Source organism: Pyxicephalus adspersus, chromosome 6 (genome assembly GCF_032062135.1).
Source record: "Pyxicephalus adspersus chromosome 6, UCB_Pads_2.0, whole genome shotgun sequence".
Classification (NCBI taxonomy): domain Eukaryota; kingdom Metazoa; phylum Chordata; class Amphibia; order Anura; family Pyxicephalidae; genus Pyxicephalus; species Pyxicephalus adspersus.
This window is the reverse complement of record NC_092863.1, coordinates 39,202,681-39,230,125: the sequence shown is the minus strand read 5'-3', so window position 1 is coordinate 39,230,125 and position 27,445 is coordinate 39,202,681. Positions and strand designations below refer to the sequence as shown.

Below are 27,445 nucleotides of genomic sequence, written 5' to 3'. Positions count from 1 at the left end.
AAAGGTTCACTATTAAGTAGCATTATTAGGTATAACTGGGGCAGGTAGCAGTGGGAAATCTTTCAATGGAAACAATAATTGTTTTTGTTGCAGTTTTTTTATGAACCAGAAAAAGGAAGAATCGGTTAGGGTTTTATTGCGGTCTATGTTCTACTGTCGTGGTGACATCTGCTCACCTCCTTTCTTGTCTGGGTGACACCAAGGCAGAATGTAAGACAAAACATCCCCAATGGGGTCACAGACAATAATACACAAGAAACTAACCTTTAGATTTGCTATGCAACACAAATAAAACAATTTTGGCTGGATTTGGCCTTTAAGCTGATCTTTCACACATCTCTTAAAACCATTAATAGATTGCAGTCTAGTCAATGTCTAGAACTGGTCAATGCGCACACAGCTATAAAACATAATTACAGCTATGTATGATGACTGAACTGCAAAACCCAGTGAGCATGACCTATTAGTTTCTTGTGTTACTTACATAAAGCATTGTGTTTTCCCATTAAAATGTTACCAAGTTGGAAAGCTTTCTTTAAATAAAATCAGTAACTAAAACATATAATATGAAGATTGTATAAAAATTCATTGGTCTGCACAGAAAAAAAAATATGTGTTACTGTGTTCCAATACAGACAATGGTGTAACTGTTAAATACTAATTGTGTACAGTACTTATCTTTAAAGCTGTGGCAGATTGTACTAAATGGGTCCCTACTGATCCCAAATTAATCCTTGTGCTGATGACTAATTTAATGCTAAGTACTGGGACATTGTACATCTCACGTCCCAACAGCTGATGTAAAGTCCTGTCCTGAGAGAGTTCAACAAGAACGCAGTATTAGTTACCCAATCGTTACTAGTGACTAGTTAATATGATCCTGACCATATTCCTATAATTCATGCAAACTCAAACCAACTTATGGCTTAGCCCTTATGGCTATTTGATTTTGGAGTTTTCTTTATTGTTATAATCAGCTATGCTACCAGTAATTGGTAACAACTTCATTGCAGTACCTGCAATGGTAGACATACACACATTTCAATATGATCATACAATAGACTAATGAATGGGACTAAACTGATCAAACTTAGAAAAAACTAAAAACCAGTAAAGGAAAGCTTGCAGCAGTAGAGAAGGTAACAGGAGAAGAGAACTCGTAACTTGTTTCAGTTAAAATATTGTAGCCATTTTGCTAGTAAACTGTTGATTATATATTACAGAATCTAGCTCTGTAAGCCGGGTTTGTACAATACCTAAATCCAGAACAACTATGAAATTGGGCAAGTTGTAATACATATATATATATATATATATATATATATATATATTACACACACATTAGCAGTAATGTGACAAAGACTTTTCAGAACAGTTTTACATTTACAGAACATTTCTATAAGAAAAACAAGTGGGGAAAATCATTAAGCCTAAAAGCTACTTTGTATCATTGTTGTCTGCGACAGGCATTTAGGTGAAAATTTTAAAAAAGAGCCCCACCAATCAGGGTACTTGTATCCATAAACTTGTTCTTCTACGGATTTGGAGAGGTTGTGGGACTATTACTGCTTGTGTGGTGTTAAGGTGTGACACTTTTAGCAAAAATCTAAAATACTGACTAAATGTAAAGAAAAGTTTTGAAAGCCACTATGAGGGTGAAACAAACGTACAGCAAATGTTGGAGAACATCTTCAAAAGACAAAAAAAAGATTTAGTAGACAACTGTGGAGGAGGAGGGTGGATAAGTGAACATTATGGGAGAACCTTAATGGCAAATATATAATGTAAAGATTGGGCTGGACAATGTCCATGGTATAGACAGCAGAACATGGGCATAGGGTAAATGCTCAAGAATGTTTTTTTCTCCTTTTTACAAACATATACTTAATGTATGCACAAGCATAATATATCAATTAGAGGTGGCAACTTCAGGGCAAACGTTTGTTCTCTCAGGGGATCAAATTAGATTTGCTAAGAAAAATCAAAAACACCAAAGGCCTTCTCCCATGACAATGACTAACGTCCTCTAAATGTAGTTATGTGAAAGTAATTAAAAATTGTTTTATTGGGTGATGTATTACTAATCTCTATGATTACTTTTTACAGCAAAAGCATCCATATATGACCAATTCTTGAAATGAAGGCGAATGTGAACATAAAATGTAGTTTGTCACGTTTTTAAACCATAACTAGAAGAATACAGATTTGTTTGTTTACAAAATGATTATTTTTGAATGTGAGAAAACACAACAATATTCCCATATCTATTTATTTATAGCCACGGCAATTCTTGACTGACCTCTCACATACAGTTTCCAAGAAACAAATCCAAAACTGAACATGTAAACTATTTTTTTCCCATCAGGCTGAAAAGAAATGTTCAATTTCTTAATTATTTAGATATTTGTAATTTGTTTTTGTGATTACAATGAGCTAGGTTGGTCTGTGGCTGTAGATTGTCTTCACCAAGTCAACACGCCAAGAGACCGGCATTTCAAGATTTGTAATTACACTTGTACACCTAAAGCAGCTGCATAACCAATGTAGATTTCAGTTTTTAGAAAAACATTTTTCCTGTCTAATGTACCTCTAACAAGTTACAGAACGGGTTGCCCTTCACTTAAACAAAGTGTGTGGTTCACCTCAAGCTGCAGCATAACCTTTTAATTCCATTGACTCTATCCACTTGCCTAGCCTCAATTAAAAATACATAAGGGTATTATTTATTCAATAAGACTTACTTATGTGAAATATAATCATAACGTCTCAGCAGTCCACTGAGAATGAAGAAGGCCGTGTGCCAAGGTGGGAAGGACAGATTGTGGTAGTTTCAAAAGCTTGCTGCCAACATTTTTACAGAAAACTGTGGAGCATATTTCCTGAATAATTCCACGTTATTTTCACTCCGTGACGTTGCTTAGAGAACAAGAGCAGATTTTTCAAGGAATGTTTTGATTGGAGGCTTGACTTTTGAAGGTTAGGATCAGAAGATTACCAAATATCTCCCTCTCTAAACTAATCAGAACCATCAGAATCCCCTTATAGTAAAGGTCCAACTCCTAACTTATTGATAGATCCGATAATGCAATATAGGACTGGCAAAAAATTATTTCCCTTTTTTTATAAAAATTCCTCATGACAAAAATAAAAACCATATCATTTTGCTTGTTGTCACTGTAGAATCAAATTTACCGGTGTGGAGAAAAATAAAAAAAAAATGTTCGCGGATAGGAAAACCATAAAATCAAGGAATAAAGGGTATTTCAAGAGACTGTACAAACATAAAAGAGGAAAAGTAATACATAGTAGTTTCAGCATTGATTTTTTCACTGTAATCCTACTTAAAATTACATTTTTTTTTAAAAGTGGCATTGGCCTTTATTACTACGGTAAAGTCAGATAGAGGGACATCACTGCGGCTTCTGAAAATCTTAGTATCCTTGCTTTAATGACACCCCCCCCTTCCCCCCCCCCCCCCCCCCCCCCTTTTCAGTACTTTCAAAGTTGCTGATTTGGAGTAGATACAAATTAGAATTTATATGACTTTTTTGATCTGCATACTTGTTTTTGGTCAGTGACTTAAAGGAGTCTATTTATAAAACAGGGAATCGGACATGGGAATTCTTTACGATCATCAAAACACATGGACCTGGAAGATTTTCAGTGATTCAAGTGAAAGTCTGATTCACTGTTTTACAAAGTATTGTAGCCAGATCACCAGAATGACAGTCAAACACACACAACCTTTCTGTCCTCACGTTTATCTTGTGCTACAGAGCTACAATAGCCTTTTCAGTTTCCAATGGTTAGCTAAAATCCAGGTTTTACCGGTAATGAATAGAGGGCTTTAATATTCCCTTATGTTCTACATGCCCAAATTAATGTCATTAAAAATGTAGCAGAAAAAAAGTCCTTCCAAAAAATGAAGGGTCCCTAATGTTCTACTCAATCAGATATGTTGGCAGAGCGTTCTTCGTAAGGTGAAAGAATTCATGATTAGTAACAGGTCAATATAATTAAAGATTGTAGGTAGAACTATTTAAAGCGGTAGTCACCCCAAAACTCTGTCTCCCTAGAATGGAACAATGTGGGGGAGGGTAAAAACAGTCATTGATGATATTTACCCTCACCTACCCAGCAGGGGTTGTCACAAAGATAGAAGGAGAGGAGAAATCTCTTATAGTGATAGAAATGGCAATTAATAATTTTAGTTATAAGGGGTGCCATTAAGAACCTCTGGAAGAATCCTAAAATGGATGTGACAAGAGAACAAATTACATATTTAGGCAACCATGCCAATTGGCCAAATACCAAGGATTGGTAAGCTGTAAAATATTACATATTTTGGGGAGTTTAGATTAAGTAAAGGTTTTTTTATGTGTCTTTCTGCTATTACCCATCTTATTTTTTTATACCATCACATCAAGTGCTGACCTCTGCTTTCATATATAAGAAAATTAGATTTTATGACAACACAATATATAGAGAAATATTTCAGTGCTATTCACATATGACAGCTGTAACCTCTACATTGCAGATAAACCTTCTAGAGCTTTATATACTGTACAGGCTATTCCCACTCTACACATGGCACAATGATCCCCTGGATCTGCTCTCCATAGATATATTTATATCAAGGGCCACCACCATATTATATAAAAAATACCTTTTCATTTACAGCTAAATCTGGATTTAGGGTGCCCAAGTAGTTAACAGTCTTCCATTACTGGAAAAAGAATGAAATGGCCAAATCCACCTTCCCTGGTGTGAAAGTGCTTGTGTTAGTAGCTATGAAATAATCAGATATAATATTCTTCTACTGAAGATTAGTAGCCACGTGAGCGCAGTGGCTCTGGAATGGAAGACCTCCGAGCTCATGGTAATAAGTTTGTCTTTCCTTCCAGCAACATACTACTTGTAGTATCTCTGAGATCCCATTGTGTAGCCACATAAGTATGAGTTTTTTTCTAAAAAAAACAGACTGATGGCTAGACTTTAATGACAGAATTTATATTAAAATTGAACAGGTATTTACAAGGTTTTAAAATTCCTTGGCCTACAATATACAATACATAACTCTGCTGGTTAGGACCGCAAGGAGTTCACCATTTCTGATCCTCGGAAGAGTCACCCACACCATTTGCCCAAAACTCTGACACCGACACTAAAAATTCTGTTACCCCATAGAACATTGCCAACTTGAAGGAGGAAGTGATAGCACCTGGCACGGTCACCAGGTATTCACAATATTCAGCAAAATTTTCATAAGTAAATTATAGCGCACAGAATCAAAGTTTGTATTTGGAAGCTTCTGCTGAAAAATTGCATTTTGGATTTACTGACACTTTACCAACAAGCTCTTATTCATCTTTAAAGTTCATAATAGAAGCACAAAAAATAATAGGTTTGTCATAATACTTTCTTTTGCACCAGGATCTTGGCCACCTGGCAAGTCATGTAATGTAAAAGGTTTCAATTTAGGTAAATCCTCTATGCAGATTGTCATCTCCTTATCTGCCCCCTGCATGACCCAATGTGCCCATTAGTGTTCCCTGGGTATAATGCAGAGCTGTTTCTAGGGTTTTTATTCTCCCCAGGTTACCTTTAAATCAGATTTGGTCAGCCTATGCTTTAAAGTTAGGAAAAAAAATTCTCACAAAAAGGCCACTGTACACAGTAGAAAATCTTGTAAAAAATGTAAAAAGAATTATGCATAGTTATGTAGACTGATGGCATTTCGCGAGGCTGAAATATTGTTGATAAGACACTTCATGCAAAGTTAAGGCAAGAAGTTATTTCTGCTGTATTCACGGGGAACAATAGTGTATTGGGCAGAACATTCCAACTAGCAAAAATGCTGCTCTTTGCACATAACATATTCGAATATTCTGCACTCAAAAACAAAGACATTTCTATTGCTTTGGTGTATTTATTATAAAAGAACCACTGGTAAAACATGCTATAGTGATGGTCATTATTTTTTTAGGAAGTCTATTTTTGTATAATAAAACTATATATATATATATATATATATATAAATAAAATGCTGTTATAAATAAATAAAACATTGATTTGATCTCAGCACAGATCCCATGTAGGAACGGATGTCCAAGCATAGTGGCAGTTACAAATTTGTACTTTTAGTGTCAAAGCTTCTCCAGCTACCACCAGTTACGTCAGTATATTTTTATTTTTCTATTTTAAAGTCTAATTTACCATATCAGCCTTATACAGCAGGAAAACTTCAAACTAGAAGGGTGCAATGTGACAGGTTGAAGGTTTGTGAGTATTATGGCAGAAATGATCACCATATGTTCTATCATGTACATGAAAGTATAGGACCACATGTGAATTAGCTGTGGGAAAAGTCGAGTGACTGGTTATGACTTTGGATTTCTACATCTAAATACACCAGAAGCCCTTTGAAATAAACAGGTGACAGGAGATACAAGTGCTAAGCGGCTCTCTGTGACGGCAGCCGCAAGGTTTGAAGTGTACTTGGCGATGCTGTGTTTAACATTCCTGTGCCCATTTATACGCACAAAAACGAACAAGCCTCTTAGCCGGGCCTCATTATTAATTAAATGTTAATCTAAAAAGCAATTTACGCCAGTCCTCTTATGACACGCAAGACTACATTAACACATCTAAGTTTCATGGCTTGATTTCCCCTTACAACCATCCTTGCAATACACTTTTATTTTAACAAGACCAAAAAAAGAATTGATGTGATTTTACTGGTAAATACAGCTAGCAATTTTGCAGAAAATATATATAGATTACTTTTTTGTGATAGACCATGAGTTTAGATTTTAAAAATATTTTTTGATGGAATAATATTATTATGTGGTGGAAGTCACATTTACTTGCTTGGGAGCACACTTATTATTATTTAGTAGCATGAGTAGTATATCCCTTGCTAAGGGGGTTTAAAAGTGGGCTCGTTTGTATGGGACAGCTACCCTACAGTGAATGTATAACAGTATTCTCCCCAGTATATTTTTAAGTTGGGTGAGGGAAAGTTGTAGGTGGGTTGGCAACCCCTATATTGTGACCCAACTTTTTATTAACCACCCAAAAACAGATGGATGGTTACTGAAAAGTGCCGGGTGGTGCGCCCAGCTACATGGGGCTGGGGAAAACAATGTAAGAGCTTGAATGACGTCCTGACGTGGTTTTTTGGCGCTACAATGAGACCCTCTTTTGCCACACTGCTGCAATTAATCATATGATCTCAAGTCACATACCCAGACAATGAGGACTCAAAAAATAAATGCCAAGTTCTCTGCTAGTCCAATTCTTAGTTTTGTACCTTTCTGCAACATGCAAGTACATTTACTGCTGCTCAAACAAGATGGGTACCACCTCTAAATGGCATAAATGCACGACTTATGTCACCAATACATTATATATTATATATAACCATTATATATTATATTATAATCAGACATTTGGGAGACATGAGAGGTTGGCATGATAGTCACAAGTGAGGGATGTAGGAGGGTGTGTAGGACGAAGTTCATGTGGGTACTGGATTTAGAGGTTCACTTGTACAGGGCTTATGGAAAAAGGAATTGGAAATAATTTAATGAACAGACCAAAACTGAATGCATCACAGATGGCACTGTGGTTTAAAATCTGTATTCTTTATGGTTTCCTCACGCCAAGAAAAATTATATAAAGAATGTACATGAATGACTTCTCATAAGTACTGCCTCAGGCACAACAGAGATCAAGAACCTTCCTTTGTGAATCCTAACATCTACTAATGATGTCCTATATTCCAGTGACACCACTATCTTTTATTTTGTCAATACTTGTCAAGAACCCGGATTTGAAGTAAGAAAATACTACGAAACACAGAATTAACTTTTATTAGTCGTGAACCTGCTCATTTTTACATCTCGCATTACAACAGGGATATGTAAGAAAAAGTTCCTTTGTCATCTCAGAGGTTATTGGTATAGCCAGCCTTCTCATTTTTGTGTAGAGTGAGATAGATGAGAAATAGTTTTTTATTCTTGGACTGTCTTGAGGAGCTCAGCCATACTTGACCAGTCATGGGATCAGATAGGCAGGAGGGGAGGTAAAGTACATTGACAATAAACAGAGGTTCTAACCCTTCCCCTAGCTTTAAAGAAGAGCAAAATGATAATGCTGGAGTTGATTTTATTTCAGTGGGGTGTGGAGTATGACTATGATATATGGTAACTGTACAGTTATGTTATTAGCTTTTTCCCCTTACATACCAAAGTTCCAATACAAGAGTTGGCCATGATTTCCCCTTTTGAAATGTTTATCCTTCCTGGTGCTCACGATATATGCCAAGATTCCAAGAGCTGCCCTGGGGTGTATGCATAGTGACAAAAAGTTCCACCAGCTGCAAATGTGATACCAACACTCTGCAAATACCGCCATCAGCCAATATGACGTAAAGTCACATGACTTGTGCAAATACCAGTCTATGGCATGTAATTATATGATCAAAATATTTTGATTTAGTACCACCATCAGACTTGGCGCTAGCTTACACAGCTACCTATGCTGCATTCCATTTTGTTCTTCACTTCTCATTTGCTTACTACCAAAGTTTTTTACAGAAAGATGACTGCATATGGTGTGACTTTAGATACATCCATCCATTTATGAGCAAGGCTCTGCAAGGGGGATGCCTAAACGACTTTTTATTCTGACTAATAAAACCATTGATGGCTTGTTTTTGCAGGTGCATACAATGGAGCTGCATACTCATCCTTAGTTTATAATTGACGTAGTAGATGCATATGCCTTTCAAGCAGAACAATAGCTCACTAAGCAGCAAGCAATATAAAAAGATCACAGCCTTGAATCCCCCACCTTAAAAATAATGTATGTAATGGCAGCTTCCAAGTTTGTATTGTGACAGCTCATCAGCTCTTCATTTTACTTCTCTTTATTCTTTTTGCATACAATATGGTAGGTGCAGCACTGTTTGTTGGAGTGCTGGCGTAAGGGTGTCAGAATCAATATTGTTGGTAGGAAGTGAACCGAAACTTTCTGATCCACTTGGGTTTCCATGATGAACTCAACAGCCTTGCGTTCAGATTAAGATGGCAGAAACAATAACAAATTAAAATGTGAAGACAAATAAGAACAGACAAAATTAGGCCCAGGTACCTGGTGTCTAACCAACTATAATCAAGCAATGTTATAGGTCTCATTAAGCTTGGATGTTCACATAAATATATATATTATATAGTAATGTCATGTCTAAACACAAATCACAAAGATAGATATTAATGAAAATGTTACAGTGTATAAAAAATTCTAAAATGTAATAAACCTTTCCTGTGTTGCTTTAGAAATTTTATAGTCATTTGCTCTGAAATTAAACACAGGAAAAGAGTGTTTTTGACAGATTGCATTCTAATATGCAATGGTGAAAGCACAGTGGTGTAGGTTTTCTGGAGCATCTGGCAATTTCTGGGCTTGGGCACTTGGTGAAACTATAAACCCACCTCTCCTACAGTAACCTCTCTAGCCACATTTGCACAAAGCAATGAAAGTAAATCAATGCAATGGATTGGCTTTAATACAGAGACAGCAGACAGGAGCCATCTGCTTATCTAGAAGATAGTACACTGGGGACTTCAAATTAACCTGTTCTTAGCCAAAAAGAACCTGCACTTCAGAGATACAATTCACCAACTGTAACAAAACCTGTCCTGTGTAAAGTGCAACTCATTTCACATAATTATATAATCTTTGGTTTATTTTAAAGCTTGTGTCATTATTTAATCAATGTATTTGGTTTGAAAAAAAATCAAAATAAAATGTATTTAAAAAACAAAACATGAAAAAAAAATCTAACTCCAGAAAAAGATATACAATACTTTCTTAAACTTAGTATGGGCAACAATAATAGTGGTTGCATCTGCAAGCAGCACTGTCAATTGGATTTTGAGGAGTTTATTATATACATGAACCTGCTGGTACTAAATGAGAAAACTGATCAAAAGATAAACCAAAACTCCAAATCAGCAGGAAAATTGCACTTTTGCCCCCAGACAGCCCTATTAGTAAACAGTCCTTTTAGGTTTCATGGCCTTTTAAAAAAAAAACAGCAAAACCAATTTGGGATTTTCCTTTAAAATAGATCACTTGCTTCCGAGATTTACTATCCACAGGCATCTGCAGAGCAAAACACTTCATTAGCTGGGGCAGATGGACAGGCGAAAAGAGCTATGCGATAACACAGGCGGATTGTGCTTGGATTTTTGGAGATCCCTGCAACTCTTCCATTTTTTTGTAAACACTCCGCCCAGCCTCGACTTATTTTAGACCCCTAACTCCTTTCGAGCAATTATGTATGGATAGGTGAGGAATCCGACATGCCTTGTCTGTTGTGAATACATACCCACGTTTCTCTGGTCCTGAGAAACACAACAACAGGTCTCACATTCTCCACAGAACAAACGGAACATATCTTGTCCTAGACTCACAAAGCATCCATAAGCAGCAGATTTCAAGAAAACCCGCTATAAGGTTGTTTCGCGATGGTATTGTACCCCCGAGAGGCTACACCGCATTCTTCCTAATGGGTCAGAACGCTGCTGGAGGTGTCAGACAGAGTTGGGCTCTCTTCCTCATATTTTCTGGGACTGCTGGGCAACCATCAGATCTATAGTTCAACAGATGTCAGACCAACATATACCAGAGGATCCTGCCTTTTTCCTCCTGCAACACAACTTATTCCCCTTAAAAATGTACAAAACCTCGGTAGTTAGACACCTGATTATAGCAGCAATCTCATGCAAACCCACATGTTGGCAGAGTCCGGAGCCACCCATGATTTGCTTATGGCTACACACAGTTAATGAAATTTACCATATGGAGGACCTTACCTTCTCCATTTGGGGTACCAGCAGAAAGGTGGCCAACACATGGTTTTATTGGTCATAATTCATACCATCTAATGAAAATCATAGTTATTTCAATTAACTTCCCCAGCGGTAACCCTAAATCACATTTGGGGTAGTTAAAAAAGTAAAAAAAAAAAACAAACACCTATCTGGTCCCATCAGCTTCTTCCGTTGTCCTCCAGGCTCCTGCAATCCTCTGACCGTGTCCTCTTCCTTCGATCTGTCTCCCGACAAGTGCACTGAAGTTCCCCAGGAGTTCCAAATTATTTTGTATTGCATTCAATACAAAATACCTGTATTGAATCCAATACACTGAATTTGTCTAAAAGCAATACATTGTCTTTCATGAAAATTCGTTTTACAGTAAAATATTATATTGAGTATAATAAACTTTGAAACACAAAAGCATGTCAAAGTTTACTATTACATTTATTATTAAAGTCAATTATTTTAATTTATTATTTTGACATGATTTTGTGTTTCAAACTTTATTATACTCATACTATTATATTATACTGTAAAATAAATTTTCATGAAAAACAATGTACCGCTTTTAGACATATAAATCCAAAATGAACCACCCAGGCAGATAACTTTATCTCTTAGACCCTGCTCAAAATTATGGAGTTTGTGTGGATTTTTTTTCTTTTCTATTTTGTCTTTCCCCTGCCACCAGGTCACTGGAACTTTACACTGTACGCCCATTTCCCCCTACTCGGCCATTTCCCCTACTCTCGGTTGCCCACTGTCACTGTTTGTCTTCCCTGTCCCTTTCCTTTATTTTTGGTTCATTTATTACTTTACATGTCAGTTTATTTGATTCATTGTATTGTGTGTACTTTATAATTACAGGTTACATTTTCTATGCAGTTACAAGGTATGCCCATTTCTGATTGTTGTATGATTGTTTTCTATTGATAATGCATTCATTCTTCCCCATCCCGGTTTACTTTTCTGTACCCCTCTAAAATAAATAAATAAAGAATGTTTCAAATAAATCACTTGCAAATTTAACTGCAAGTTTTGGGTAACTTATTTAAAAATATTAACAGCTAACATAAAGTCAGATCCAAGAAAGAGGGGATGTTTACTCTCCCATTATACCCAAATTGACCATTGAAGGGTTGTAGTCAGATATAAAGCAAAAGTAAACAAAATGTAATTCATCTTAAGTGGTATTTCTAAATGAAAACACCCCAAAAACATGCAGTTAGGCCAATTACCTTAGAATGTGTTAATACGGTAGGAAAATTAAACAGTGAGCCCCTCCAGGGAAGAGTTAGTGGCATGACTATGGAGTGTGTAAAGAACTATGTAATATAATGGCGCTATATAAAGTATGAATGTACCTTTTGCTCTGCCGGGTATACTTGCATATCGCTGACCAAGTTAAATATCACCCATAAAATCCTAGAGCCACTTGTCAAAATCATTTTGCCTGTGCCCACAAATGTGCAATGCACCCACTTTTTCATGGGAATGAACAAATTTAACAACCAAGTTTAACAAATATACTGCCTGACCGAAGCGAAGGCTAATAAAATCCAGACAGCATGGTGGCATAGTGATGCTTTGTAGCTGTGAGGTTTTGAGTTCAAATCCCACCAGGAATTCCTCTCTATGGCACTTGTATGTTCATTCTGTATTTGTGTGGGCTTCCTTCAATCGCTCCCCCCTCCCCTCCCTAATCAAAAACAAAAAGCACTGGTTGATTAATTGCCCTCAACCTAAAACTGGCCCAAGAGGGTATGAGTGAGTGTGTGACTGCTGATGAGACATTATATAGCACACTCCACTGCGACAGGAACGGATATGAATGGTTCAATGTACTCTAAATCTCTGCATAATTTGGCACTACATAAATATGGAAAATAAAATAAACCTGATATATGAGAGCATGTATCACTAGCGCTTTGCTGTATAGGTGGCCTTTCTCTTCCCAACACTGTACACAAGGTTAATATTCTTTTGTATATATACTGCCATGCAATAGTTGGGGGGGTTTTGCTTTCAAAAGACCATCTATGTGCGATCCGTCCGAATTTCTAGGGAGCAGCGGCGCACATACTGTTTATTGCCGCCGTGTAAACAAACTCTCAATGAAAGAAAGTTAATGACCTGTATCTGACAAGAGCCTGCTGGGAATGTTTTAGAGCAGTTAGGATACATTCACTAGGCAGAGGATCTCTTACATTATACACACACTGGGCATCTAACAAAAGGCAAGGCATAAATCGCCAAGTAGATACCAAGGACTGGAGAAAATTAGCTTAATGAAAACAACCAGACTTCAAAACACGAAAGGCCAAAATGACTTTGAAAGTAATGATGACTTATCTTGTGAAACTATGGATGCTTGCAAAACACGTTCATGGCCCTTTGTAAAACACGATTTAAAAAAAGCCTATAATTAGGTATGGGGACAGCTTGTGGACTATCACAAAACCTTCATACACAATGACTTCCTATGGCAAAACTGACCAATTTCTACATCCAGACCAAAAAAAAAAATACTGCTGTGATAATGATAATTTTATTGTGCACTTTTCAGGCATCAGATCTGAATACAAAAAAATTAAAGACATATTTTATTTAAAAATACCAATGTAAATGTGTAAGGCCCGTCTATTAATGCTTCTGGGCCAAATTATTGCCACTGTCAATTTCACCCAATTCCTTTGTGCCTAGGAGTCATGGACATACATTTAAAGGTGTGCTACCATGTTTACATGAACTCACAGTACAATACTGATGAGAATATTGAAGACTGGCCACTGCCACCCCAAAAAACAAGCCTAAAAGATGTCACATGACCAGCCAGACGATGCCTGGATTTACGGATGTGTATAAATGAGGGGGTAATGGGGTCTCTTGATTTTTATTTCACTGGAGGAGTTCTGCTTTAAACATCTACAATGATTTTTTTGACATCACAGGAGAAAAAAGGAGACAATGCAATATAACTTTGCTAACTGGTAAGTTATCAAGATAGTTTGCATGAACAAGCGAGGAAGGTTACAACTTGGTATATTGTGCTAAACAAAGAAAAAAAAATTTAACTTTAATTTTCTGACCTATAAACTGAAAGTATTTGTTTTGCTGGTGTGCGTTTTATTTTTACTGAAACCCAAGTATTTCCGGAGTATCAACCTCCTCCACTACTTTCATAAGTCAGTAAACAGTATAAGGTTTAATATTAATTATACGCCTCTCTTTAAAATTAAATTGCTTGCAACCAGCCAAGTGGGCTGAAGCTAATTAACCATGGATTGGTATAACTTAGCAACCAAAGCAGTAAAACAGTGTACCCTCCCTAGAAGCAGGGAGGTCTGACACTCACAAAGCACCATCAGCAGGGTCACTTTATCCAGATAAGGCTTCATTTATCACTCTACCCATATACAAAGTTTAAATATACATCTTAGTAAAGGAATATCCTAGCAGGCTGGACCACTCAAGTTACTTGTATACTTTAAAAGGCCCCCTATCCAAGACAAAAGCATTCCATTGGATTTTTTGCATTTAATGAAGTTTATGCAGATTATTTGCCTATAAAAGCCTCCACTGTATATCTATACTAAAGTCTGGAGAGCAATGCTGGGTGCCGCCATCTTGGATGGGATATTAGCAGCCCAAACAGACACTTAAATGACACTGTATATTATTCCCCTTCTCTTCTCTCCTGGCAACTACATAATCTGTTATGAAAAGGAAAAAAAATGCCAAAGGTTTTTTAAATATTATTTTTCATCTGCAATGATATGTTGGTGAAAGGGTTTCTTTAAAATAAAAATGTATGCTTAAAATACAGATGTGTAATAGTATATCCCTGTCCTGGATCTCCTGTGCGATGTACACCATTGTACAATTTCGGAGCATGCATAAGGAGTTCATTCATCCAGGTGCAGCCAATGAACAGAATGCAGAACCCGATGGAGGATGTTGCATACCTGGAAGTTTAGTAAAATGTATTACTGCTCCAAATTCCTTCTAATAAGATGATAGGACAAAGCAACACAGCCATGCAACTAGAAAGAAAGGAAAACAAACCACAGAATGTAATGCCTGTTTGTCCCTAAGTTAAAACAAATATAATAAATTAAGCGTATTTTATATATATAATTTTGGGTAAATCTTTTTCTGAAGAGTTCACAAACACAATATTTTGACCCAGGTTCAAAGAGATTAAGAGGTTTGCCTTAAGGTCACAAAGCTACTGAGTAACTGAAATCTAACCACATCAAAGGCAGCAAAATCACTCTGGCATAATGAAAAAGCTTTACCTTGTTTACCAAAGGTTAAATGATGAAAACCCAAGTGAAAGATTTTACAGCAAGGAAGAAGAGACAATATATAGCACAATTTCAAACAGGTAATGTAAGTTATAATGAGATAAGAGTAAAAAACAACTAGCCTAAAACTGACCTGGAGCCATTGTATAGGCGGGTAGATTAAGTCTTCAGGGGGAGCCCCAAACATGAACAAGGTCCAGTGGTGATTGTCCATGTTCAGTCTATATAGAAAGTAAGGGGCAATATGCTACAGATCCCTATAAAAGCAATATACTAAAAATGATATAAAAATGGTTGGGAAACCTCAGGCAGCCATGGTTGGCGATACCCCACAGACTTTGAATGAAAGGCTAAATGGGACAACGGTCATCCCACAGTTGTCTTTAACAATGTGCAAATACACAGGGACAAGCTCATTAGGGTTTACACTTCTTTTACAAAATCATATTATAATAATAAATGAAGGAACCATACTTCCCTAACCAACCTCAGATTTTCAACATTTGCAAAAAAGTTAACGTAAATCAGGAAGTCAATGAGGACATCCATAAGCCGGGCTTTACCTTATGTACAAAAGTTTTGGACAAAACTAGTAGACATACTAAAACAGAAGAGAAATTTCTGGGAGGGTGAATAGTTTCAGATGATATTTACATGACAACTAAAAAGAGAAATTACAAAGAGATATAAAACTTTCGAGACGTTTGTGAGAAGAGCTTAGAGCTATCTCACACAAAGTAAGCCTACTCTTTTGGTAAAAGACAACAAAAAAGACGTAAAGTATGATTTGACTTATACTTCTTTATAGAAGTGCTGCACAATATCCAAGCAGTTTGTGCTTCATTCTAAGTGGGTCCATTTAAAAAGCTGGTGATCATTCTAATTACTTGAAAAACAACATTACTTCTAAAGAAATAACCAGGGCTGTGGAATTGGTTTGCCAGAAGAATATATTCTGACTACAAAGCTCTGGAAATAACTGTTAGCCTTGCATTTGCCCCATTATTAAAAGGGATGACCCGCTGATATAACCATCACTTTTTTGAACGACCAACAGTTCATAAATGAACTGGAAATCATTACTATTTACTGAAGGTTTTACAACCATTGCCACACATAAAGTGTTGACCAGCAAGGCCTAAAATGTAGCTGCAAATGCTATAGACCACAATACAGATCAATGGCATTTGTTTTACTTTGAACAGCAATAGGTTAACCTGCACCCAGTGACAAAATAATGAAAGAATTCTATATGCATGCGACAGAGCTGCCATTCCTGTCAGGTTAGACATTGAAGAAGGTAACACTTGACTTGCTCAGGATCTGAAATCTCTAGTTTAAGAATAACAGAAGGGGGGAAGGTCGGCAGAGGATGTGCATGGAAAGTGCCATCAGCAAAAGCACTTTTCTAAAGAAGTGCTATAGTACAGCCATGGGCTGGTAAGTAGCTGGGAGGGGTGAAGTGCACGCAGAAGGCTACAGATGTGAAATAGCCATTTGTTAAATAAGGTACAGGATGGAAGCGAGACATCTATATAACTATCAGAATAGGCAGTTAATCAAGATCTGGGGAAAGAGCCAGACAAAAGGTTGCCACCATAAAATCAGCAAAGTAAGTAGGACAATCCTAATTATCATAAAAGGCAAAAGGTGACACTAGACAGGATGTCTGCAAATTGCCTCTCTGCTATGTTTCTCTTGCCAGCTTGCAGCTGATAATCATGGGAATTGAAGCTTACTTAGGGAGTGATCAGTGACATGTCTCCATAGATGCAAAGAACAGGATGGGCAGTTAAAGAACACCTGTCACTAGTGCAAATCAAAATAATCTCTTGCAACCCACCCATATGACTACAGTTGCAGATTGTCTCGGGGCCTCCAAGCATTGAGTATAATTTTTTACCAATGTGACAGCTGAAGAACGCAACACTGCAATCTGTAGCAAAGGTCCTGCACTTTATTGTTAGATTAGGTGGGGGCAAACCTTTGGACTGATTTTTGTAAAAGCTAAAATTTAAATATTGCAGGTACCTGGCTTGCAGAAACAGCTGGGCCATCATGCAGAAGCATGGAACATTACTGAAGAGAGTATGCAGTAAAGTTTAATTTAAATAGTGACAGGTGCACTTTAGGACTAAGTAGTACAGTCCAATTACAGAGAAATACAAAACATAAAGTCTAAATCAGCACCACTAATTAGAGTCTCTTGATACATGCCCTGGTTTCTACAGAACTTTTAGAATGCATTTTGTATATTATGTCCACAAAATTAGGATTTTATATCAAATATAATCAATTTATAAACTTTCATGTGTAAACTAAAACCAACAGGCCAGTAAATGCACTGACAAGTTTTACATTTTTTCTTAATTCTTTGACAGAACAAATACCTGCATGCCTTTATCCCTAGATATTCTCATTACCCAAACAAGAATGCCAATATATCATCAAAGCTGGAGCTCAAAGTTCAAGGTCCCTATAAAGGCCATACAGAAAAACCTTATGATCGAGCTAAACGTGTTAATGATTTGTTATTACAGACATCATCTGATGCTTTCTGGATCCTAGAGAGTGATGTGTGAAATAAAAATATTTCTATAAAAATATATTGATATCCTTGTCAGACACCAAAAGATTGCAGTCTGCCAGTACAAATGCGGAGCTGAAATTTGACAAATCTAGTTTGAATTGGGCACGGTGCCTTGTCTTTCAGTATGGACAAGTTTCGAAGTAGCTGCTATAACAGGGTACACAAAAACCACACATACTCATAATAAATGATCATTTCATAAGTGTTGAAGACAACACACTTGCAATGCTCCAATAAAACACTGCACAGCCTGCCAGAACTAAACCCGACCTAAAAGACTAATAAAGTGTTAGACAAGTGCATTACTGCAGAAATATTTGTATCACAATGTGACACTTCTACCAACAATAGTTTTAGGATAGTTAGTCCAAATTAAAAACTAAAGCTGGATACACACAATGATAAATTATTCAAGAGACTCTTAAACACTACACATTCTGAATTAATAGTTTTGAACAGATTTGTATATATTTCGGAATACCGGATTCTTGTATCAGTCTTATCGCAGAAAACCACTTGGATTCTTAGAAAGCTACACCGTGTACATAATGCTAAATGTAAACCATGCACATGCCAAACAGGCTTAAGCTCCCTTCCAATAGATAAATCGTAGCCATTTAGTCCTGGTCTGCAGGTAAATTAGAGGCACAACCAGGCTGAGTCGCAGGGAAGAAAAAAAAAACCCTCTAAGCTATGAGCAAAATGAGCCAATGTGTTCTAGATGTTTATTAGTGAGCATCTTATCATCATATATCACCAATATCATACATGTGATTGTATAAACAAGCAAAACAGAACTGTATAATATGAAGCAACAATAGTTCAGTTTATGAAATTATTTTATGGAGTAACAGTATGAATGCAAAAACAACAAGCAGCCCAAATATAAATTACTTAATTATTTCATATTCAGTTTAAAATGCAAAGGGAAGGATTTATAGTTTATTATTTTCAGAATTAAAGATCTTCCATTTGTTCATTCTACTCTTAAAAAAATGTTAATCTCCTTGGATATTTCATTTTAATATTTCTAAACAAACTTTTTCTTTTAGTAGTAAACATCAGCTGGATCCAAATAATAGCTTGAAGGCTAGTGCAAACTATGAGATATGCCTGAACGATTGTTGCACAGATGCATTATGTTTTTGAAATGTATTTCAACTGACTTGAATTGCAGAATGCAGGTCAATGCATCAAGTGCAGCAGTGACACGGAACCTTATAGATGTTTCTCACATCCATGCATTTCCCAAATACAAAATGCAACAACCAAAATAAAACTACTTAAAACAGCGCAAAACACAGACAAAAATATTTTTTCTATATATGATATACTAAGGTCTGGTAAATGGCTGTTTAACTACCTGCCAGAGCCACTGCATTTATTTAATCTTAAAACATCAAATATATATATATTATATATATATATATATATATAATATATATATATATTATATATATTATACTGTATATCATTTATATTATATATATACACACAAACACTTGTCTTAATATTCTGCTCACACACAAAAAAATTCTGACAGCTAGACTTCTAAATAATATTGTAAGCCAGAGTAAATGGAGGCAGCCTCAAGCAGAGTTTTCAATTTCTACTTGATTTGAAATGGTTAATAGGCCATATGCCATTAAAGCCCTTTCATTTCCTCTCTGGCTTGTTATCTGTTTTGAGGTTGAAAGGCAGAACAGAGTTTTATTGTGTCTACCTTCAGAAGCAAAACAAGGACAGACAAAAGAAGGAATGACCCATCTGCAGGCATGCTCATCAAGATGCTTACTAACTGCCTGTTCCCATTAAATCTCCAGCTAAACAAACACAAACTAAACCCATCATGGTACCTATTAGGTGGAAAGGACTGATACCTATTAAAGCAGGCACAGAATTCGATTAAAGGACTGCAGATGCATGAAAAGAATAAAAAAATAAGAAAAAAGGGACAGCAGTGCCTCAAACTAAAGTGGACCCAAAACACAACTGGCAGTAAGAATATTCTAAAAACTGCTACACGCTACCAACTTGATACAGATCATTATTTTTAGACAGCCCATTGGTACAATGTGTATATATGTATATGTATAAATAAATAGATGACTATACTGCTTCAATACATATACAGCTTATAAAAATGTAAAATATGTATCAAAAGTTAAAAATAAATAAAAAAAAGTTCATGAGTACAATAAAAATGTTTTTAACTAAAGTGTTTACTTATCTTGCCTGCTTGTTGCTTTCTATTTTTTTTTTTTTCTAAATATCTGTATATTTTGTATTAATTCATTTGTTGTAACCCTGACTGTGGCATTGCTATTATAATTTTTCTTTGATGTATCCTTCAATAAAAAAGTTTATAAAAAAATGCTTATAAAAAAGTGTTTAGCAAAAAAAAAAAAGTACATAGGGACATAATGTAATCATTTTCTATCCAAGGGAAATGGTTTAGCCTACACCAATGCATTAAAACTTGTCTAATAATTACAATCCTGTTTTCAGAACAAAGTAAGGAAAAAAAACTTGAACATCAAAAAAAGAATGTGGAAGACTTGAATCCCGGTTTCTCACTCGTTGGTATTTCTCAATTACCTTCTGGTGAAACTGTTATTCCCACAATACTAGGGGTTCTAGTTATAAAACATTAAATCTGACATCCACTAAAACTTTCCCTGGTGGTGAATCTTCATGTGTTTCAATGGCAGTACTGATTCTCCACCAGAGAATGTTTAATGAATGTCAAATTCACCTCTTTATAATAGGTCCCAAAGTGACGGAAACATTACTGCTAGGACTAAATAGGAAATCACATAAAATCTCCCTTAACCAATTACTTTTCTTGTTGCACATTCACTGTAATTAAGAGACGCTACACAATTCAGCATCTATCTGGTCTACTATGATGGTGAAGGCCCATTGCCTCTACCCAAAAATAAAAAAAATTAAATTAAATTTTGGACATACATCTAACCCATTCTACCCGGCCTATTCACATACAGTAGTTTAAATCTAAGAATGTTAGGATGTCAGAAATTCCTTAACATTTTCCCTACATTAGGATATATAAATACAGCTTGTTCACACCATGAAGTCACAGAAATAAGCATTTTCTTTTTATAGCATAAAACTTTTTAATTGTTGAAAATGCTCAATCCAGTGAAACCTGAAAATCAAACTAAAAGCCAAAACAACAAAAACAACTTTGTGTATATCTACTGTGTATATTGCGGCGTTCCGCTTTCCGCCAATGACTGACCTTAACTACATGGCCGGCATCAAACTGCTTTGTTGAGTTGTGTATGACACATCGCAGTTGTCGGGTACGTCACACCTGACAGTCACTTATTGTTTCATTCTTCCAGTTTTATTCCATGGCTTCTGTCGGGAAGCTGTGCAATTACTCAACTAATCTTTTTGTACAGTAGTCTTTTTTGAGATCTCCCCTGAGCCTCCTAGCCCTTTGCATTCAGAGGATGACCTCTTGGTATGGTACTTCTCCTCCTTTGAAATATGCTGCCATCTCATCTCTTCTTTTCTCTTGCAGGGGAAGCAATTGCTATTAGCAGCCAAACAGCAATAAAACAAAATTACCAGGTTTCCTGTTGTAAAAGTAAAGCCAGGAATTTATCACCAGGTTCACAATGATGGGACAATTCACTCAAAATCCTTTTCAGGAGCAGCTATTTAAAGATGGGTTTAACCCATTCACCACTGGGCAGGCTTAAACTAGAACAAGGGAGCTAGAATCTACTGTATAAAGATAATTCAACCCATTGACAGGCAGATAGGTCATGCACTAACTAGAACAAGAAAATAAAACTGTATAAAGGGGGTTTAACCCATTAACCACTGGGCAGACCTTAATTAGAACATTAGCTAGAATATACTGTATAAAGAATTAAACCTATTGGTAGATAGATAGACCCTGTACTAGAACAAAGAAAAACAACCTGTATAAAGGGGGTTTAACCCATTCACTACTGGGCAGGCCTTAACTAGAACAAGAGCTAAAATATACGGTATACAGATAATTTAACCCATTGGTAGATAGATCCTGTCTTAGAACAAGAAAACCAACCTGTACAAAGGGGGTTTAACTCATTCAATGACGGGCAGGCCTAAACTAAAACAAGGGAATATAAAAAGAAAATTTAACCCCCTTGACAGCTAGATAGGTGCTGAAGTAGAACAAGAAAACCAACTTATATAAAGGTGGTTTAAGCCATTCACTGCTGGATAGGCCTAAAGTAGAATAAGAGTGCTAGGATATGTAAAAAAAATGTAACCCCTTGACAGCTGAATGGGCCCAAGCTAAAACAATAGGGCTAGAATATATACCATTATACATTACCTTCCACAACACTGAACACCCCATACAAAAGTTCTCACAGTAGAGTGAACCTATTCTTCTCAATTCAGATTTTATTATAGTCAATAGAGATTATACCTTAAGTAGGTGACGTGTTTTAGAAGCACTGTCTAATAACCATGTAAATATTTATTTGGAAAACCTGCTGCTTTTACCCCTTTTATCTTTTATTGCATCTCAATGTTCCATCAGCTTGTTACATGCATATAGTACAGCGGTGGCTGCAGGTCATTGCTGGGGAGAGGCTTCCAGAAAGTGACAACAGCAGGAGATTCTTTTAGCACCAGAACAACCACTTGTCTCCTCTAAAAGCTCATGGGGAACAGAATAGTGTTACCCATAACAGAAGGTGACAGAACCACCGCGTAATATATAAATGATGATTTTAAATGATAATGCCATGTTAGATTTTTTTACATTTTATTATTGGATTTACTGTGGTTCACTGCGGAAAATAACTCATCATCCCAATATGTAACTGGTGAAAAAATTCTATCAGTTTGAGGTTCACTCACAAATGAAGACAAACTAACCACCTAATTTTCAAATTTCAATGCATTATTAAAAATAAAACAACAAATTTACATTTATTAAACAAATAGTTTAGTGAGAGGCTTTGTATGGTGAAACTGATTACTGTCCCCCAAAACCTGAAGACTTGTAATATTTCTGGGCTGCATATGACCTGTATGCATTTCGTATGACTTTTGATATAATAAGTTTGATATGCAGCAACTATCTGAAAACACATCTGTAAGGAAGGTCAAAGTCACATTTGAAGTACACAGAACTCGTGTTGTTTGTAAAGATAAGTGTGAATACCATGCACATCCCGCAGAATGAATGCAGGAACTATGTCAATAAAAGGTGACATCAATCACAAAAATCTACTGGTAGGTAAGACAATGCAAGGAAATGAAAATACCTGGATAATGGTCAGCACAATGTGAAGGGTAAGATCTATTTTATATATCAGGGGACAGAAAGATACTAGAAAAAGCAAAATGATTAAAACGGCAATACAAGTACAAAGTCCTACTGGTACCATTCATCTTCATGAAATACAAGTATACAAAATAAATACCAGAGCTTTCTAGGTTCCAGGTGGCTTAATAAAATCCAATAAAAAATACTTTATTTGTTTTTTTTTTTTAGGAATGGAAGTTAGGTGTTAAAATAATGACTTGGCAACAATACAAAATATTATTTGCAGAATTGACAAACTCCAGATGTACAAGTCTATGACTAAGCATACATCTAGCATCTTTCTATAATTTAAAGACCTACAAGTGGCTTTTCTGGCTTCATCTCATAACTATGTCAAGGAGTAATTAAGGGACATTAGATTGTGAGATCCTTTGGGAGAATGGGAATGATGTGAACAATATGCCTAAAAGATGTATAAATTGGAAACGCTGAATAAATAAATGTGGGAAAATACACATTTGTGAATAGAATCATTTATATCTATACTTTGCAGATCCCCTCAATACGTTCTATATACGAGGAGCACAACTAGACAATAAATACTGCCTGATCTATTGAGTAGCATCATCTGAAGTTAACTATGGAAAGGAAATGTTTATTTAGGGGTAGCCAAGGACACCCTAATTTTATTCCACTAATTCCCTGTATACATACATGTGACTGAACAATGCACAACACTCCATAAATGTAAAATAGTTGACCTAACAAGTATATGTCAGTGGACATGGAAGGTGGAAAGGCATCTTTATATACCAGGAGAAAAAGTAATAGTAAACGGATTCAAATTTTCAACCCTATAAAAAGTGTTTTCCTTGGAGAGGTCAGCCTGTGGGCATCTGATTGCCACCATAGACATGGAAATGCCCCCATTGCCACCGTAGACATGTACGTGGGCTGTAGACCTACCTGCAGCTCCAGGTTCTCTCTGGCTGCCAATGCCAAGGCACAGCAGCAGTAGGTAGTCCAATGGGCTCAGCTACAGCGAGCCTTGAGCTGCTGGTAGGCCTCTTGATCAGATTATGAAGATAGAATTGAAGAAGAAGGAGGGGGTGAATAAGGTTAGATTTCTGGAAGGTTCAACTTTAAGTGCAGGTATTTTTTAGTAATATTTTTCTGAGGGCTACTACTACCAGCAAAACACTGTAAATGTTTATGGGAAAACCAGGAAACCTTTAAAATACCAAAGGTTAAAGTCCAAGATTATCAACACTAAAATACAAACCTAAGAAACAAGGCAAAATAAACTCTGTAAACCCTGCATAAGGGTCATGTTGTTATCCGGCACTCACATGCCTCATCTTTATGCCCTCGACTTTATGACACAGATAGGGAAAAATACCTTCTCACGCATATACTTTAAAGTACAACCATTCAGTAATAATTCAGAAGACTGTAAAATATTGTATCCTCAGCCGCATGCAGGAGTGGCAAACCAAATGAGAAATACAAATAGATAAGCTGCAATGAGGCGAATTCTATCCTTCCTAAACACAGCTGGCTTTATGAACAAAACTTCCTTGGATAAACCCTGTGGGCTAGCAACAAAGTTCACATATATCAACTTCCACTGTAGACACACTATAGGGCTGTCACATTAAATTGTCTTGGGTAACCTTACCATCAGAGCTAAACCAGGGACTGCAGCGATATAGAAGCACCACTACATATCCCTGCAAATATTTACATTTGCTTGCTGGAACATAAGAGTTTTGCAAAAGATTACAGACAAGGCTGTGCAATAAATCCTACCAGACAAAGGCCTAATGACCTACTACCCCCATCACTGCTTTAGATTGTGTGCAAAAGATTACTGAACACAGTGCAGCCAAAAGGAGATTATTTATAAAAACTGAAGCTGCTACCTTCAGCAACCTTGATCTAGACTTTTACCTGTATTTCCATAAAATCTGGCCCCATAGATGTCATACCATATTTGTTTAGAAATCAGAAATGTCAAACAATCATAATCTACAACAAAGAACTTTGACAAATACTATTAAAGTAAACGAGGACTGGATGATAAGTTTGCTAAAGTATTGTGTATCAAACAAACAATCAACATGTTTTTGCCTTTCTCTGTTATACTGTTTCTTTTTTTATCCTGATCATGACATTTGCAGATAACTGAGGAGCCATGTGACAACACATGATAGTGTTTGGAAGACGAACTAGAGTGTAGTCACCCCAAAACAAAGTGACTGAAACAGGATCTTCTTGGCAGGATGTTATATTAATGAAAGCTGTAGATTAAAAAAAAGCCTAAAACACATTAAAGATTGTATGACATTTTCATGATTGGGACTTGAGCACCAGAAATTGACACATCTCCTTACCTAAAAGAAAAGCATAATAAATGTGTCACCCCTATTTAATGTACGGCGCTGCGTAATATGTTGGCGCTATATAAATCCTGTTTAATAATAATTAAAGCACATACAGGACCCCCTGCCTTGCCCAAACATGCAATCCTTATATCACAGCCTTCTCGCCACTTCTTCTAGACACCTTTAATCTGTACCATTTGCATTTGAAAAGTTCAGAACAGAAATAGAAGAGGAAACATGTACATTTCCATTAATTATACACAGATGGGTAACGATTAAGATAAAGCAACTAGTTTAAACCAGCATTCAGAAAAACCAGATAGCTGGGAGGAAAATCCACCATCTGCTGTATTCTGCCCCGAAAATATACTTTAGGAATATTCTGCATTTTAAAGAGCAGCAAAGCCAACCCCTGACAATATTTACCATAAATCTCCAGGCTCTTTTCTGCTGTTAGTGCCTTTGATCCAGAAAAGAAAAAAAGTCTATGCAGGACTCTAAAACTCAATCCAAGCCATAAGGTCTTCAAAAATACTCCTTCCAATCCCTTAATCTTCCAGCAAAAGCCAATAGGAAGAACAAAAAGCCTTGAGATGGCAAATCACCATAAACAGGGGGTGAGCTTGGAGATTGCCTTCAAATACCATTCATGGGTAGAAGTGTCAGGGCTTGTTTGTGCATTGACATGAAAGTTGGGAACATTAATCCAAGCAGAAAATAAAACCATAAATAAAAATTAAAGTAAAATGCAATCTCCAGGCAGATGTGAGGAACTCTTCAATTAGCAGTACAAATGATCAGTAGGAAAATCCAGGAGCACTCCAGTTTCTGCACAGAAAGCCCCCGTGTCTTATTAATCTCTATTTTTTTTCCTTACCAGTGAAAATTCAATTTATTTTCAAGCCTCCGGGGCAGCGTTTTCATATCACGATGACAGCAGAAAATCAGGAAAAAAAACAATAGAAAAATGAATTTAAATATTAGCAGGCAAGAAAGAAAAATGTCTTTGTTATCATTCTTGTAAACTCCACAGCAATTTATTGGGCAGCAGAAAGAACAAAATAGATGAGCTATAGATTTCCAGAGAGAAGAGAGCCACAGACGAGCGCTAATCCAGGAATATCGCCGACATAGGCAGGAGCGTAGGATGTGCACTGACCCCCTCCTCCTTCCTGGGCTTCAGCACTGCATAAGAACGATCTGCACCCTGCAACATCCACTTAATCCTCTCCTGTGTGTTAGATCCCCTTGGCTTTGCTCTTGGATGCCTGCTAGCAGCTTGATTCCCCCAGACATTCAGAGCGGAGTGCTGACGGCGATTTCCCGGATCTCCCCGCCGACACCAGAGAAATGCCCCGATCGTGCAGGAATTGATGGATGAGCCGGACGATTGTGCGCCCGTGCAGCATGCAGGATGAAGGATCTTCTCAGCTGCTCTGCACGTCGGGAACTGACAGGCAACTGAAACGATGCTTCTGTCTCCTCTGTGGGAGACACGCCCCCGCCGCGCCTCTTCTGCTGCGGCCGCCAATGATATAGGGCTGTGTCGGGCAGGCGGGCCAATGGGAGGCGGGGAAAGGCGGTTACCAGGGTGATACGCTCGGCGTCCCAGTGGAGCCCCTGGGAGGAAGGAGCAGCCACGCGTTTATTTCGCGGAAAAATTTAAATCCCAGCTTGTGGACGGGAAGGCTGCGCAAGGATCTCATGCGGCTGTCAGACGGTGCAAAACTATATTCTGCCCCGACACACACGTATATTCACACCCTGTGCCCACGTGGATGGGGGCGGGGGGGGGGGGGGGGGGACCTGGGGGAATGAAAAGTGTTCAAACCGCAATATTCCATTAGTTTTCAACAGTTATTTCTACAATTGCTCCTTTTTAAATATAAAATTCTGACCTGCATTCTACAACAAAGAATTTATTTTATATTAATATATATATTATATATATTATATTATTATAATAATTTATACTT

At 36.8% G+C, this 27,445-nt stretch overlaps 1 protein-coding gene across 3 annotated transcripts in view; it reads right to left on the bottom strand.

Annotated features, from left to right (window-relative positions):
* The window catches only part of FAM222A (family with sequence similarity 222 member A), a 55,096-nt gene extending 28,185 nt beyond the window's left edge, over window positions 1-26,911 (bottom strand). The window contains exon 1 of one of the 3 annotated variants that reach the window (XM_072415379.1): window positions 25,896-26,911. The gene's annotated coding sequence lies outside the window, so the exon portion shown is untranslated. Of the gene's footprint in view, window positions 1-21,045; window positions 21,550-25,895 lie in introns of those variants that run through there. The other 2 variants (XM_072415380.1, XM_072415383.1) reach the window with 2 other exon arrangements.
* Window positions 26,912-27,445: the final 534 nt, after the last annotated feature.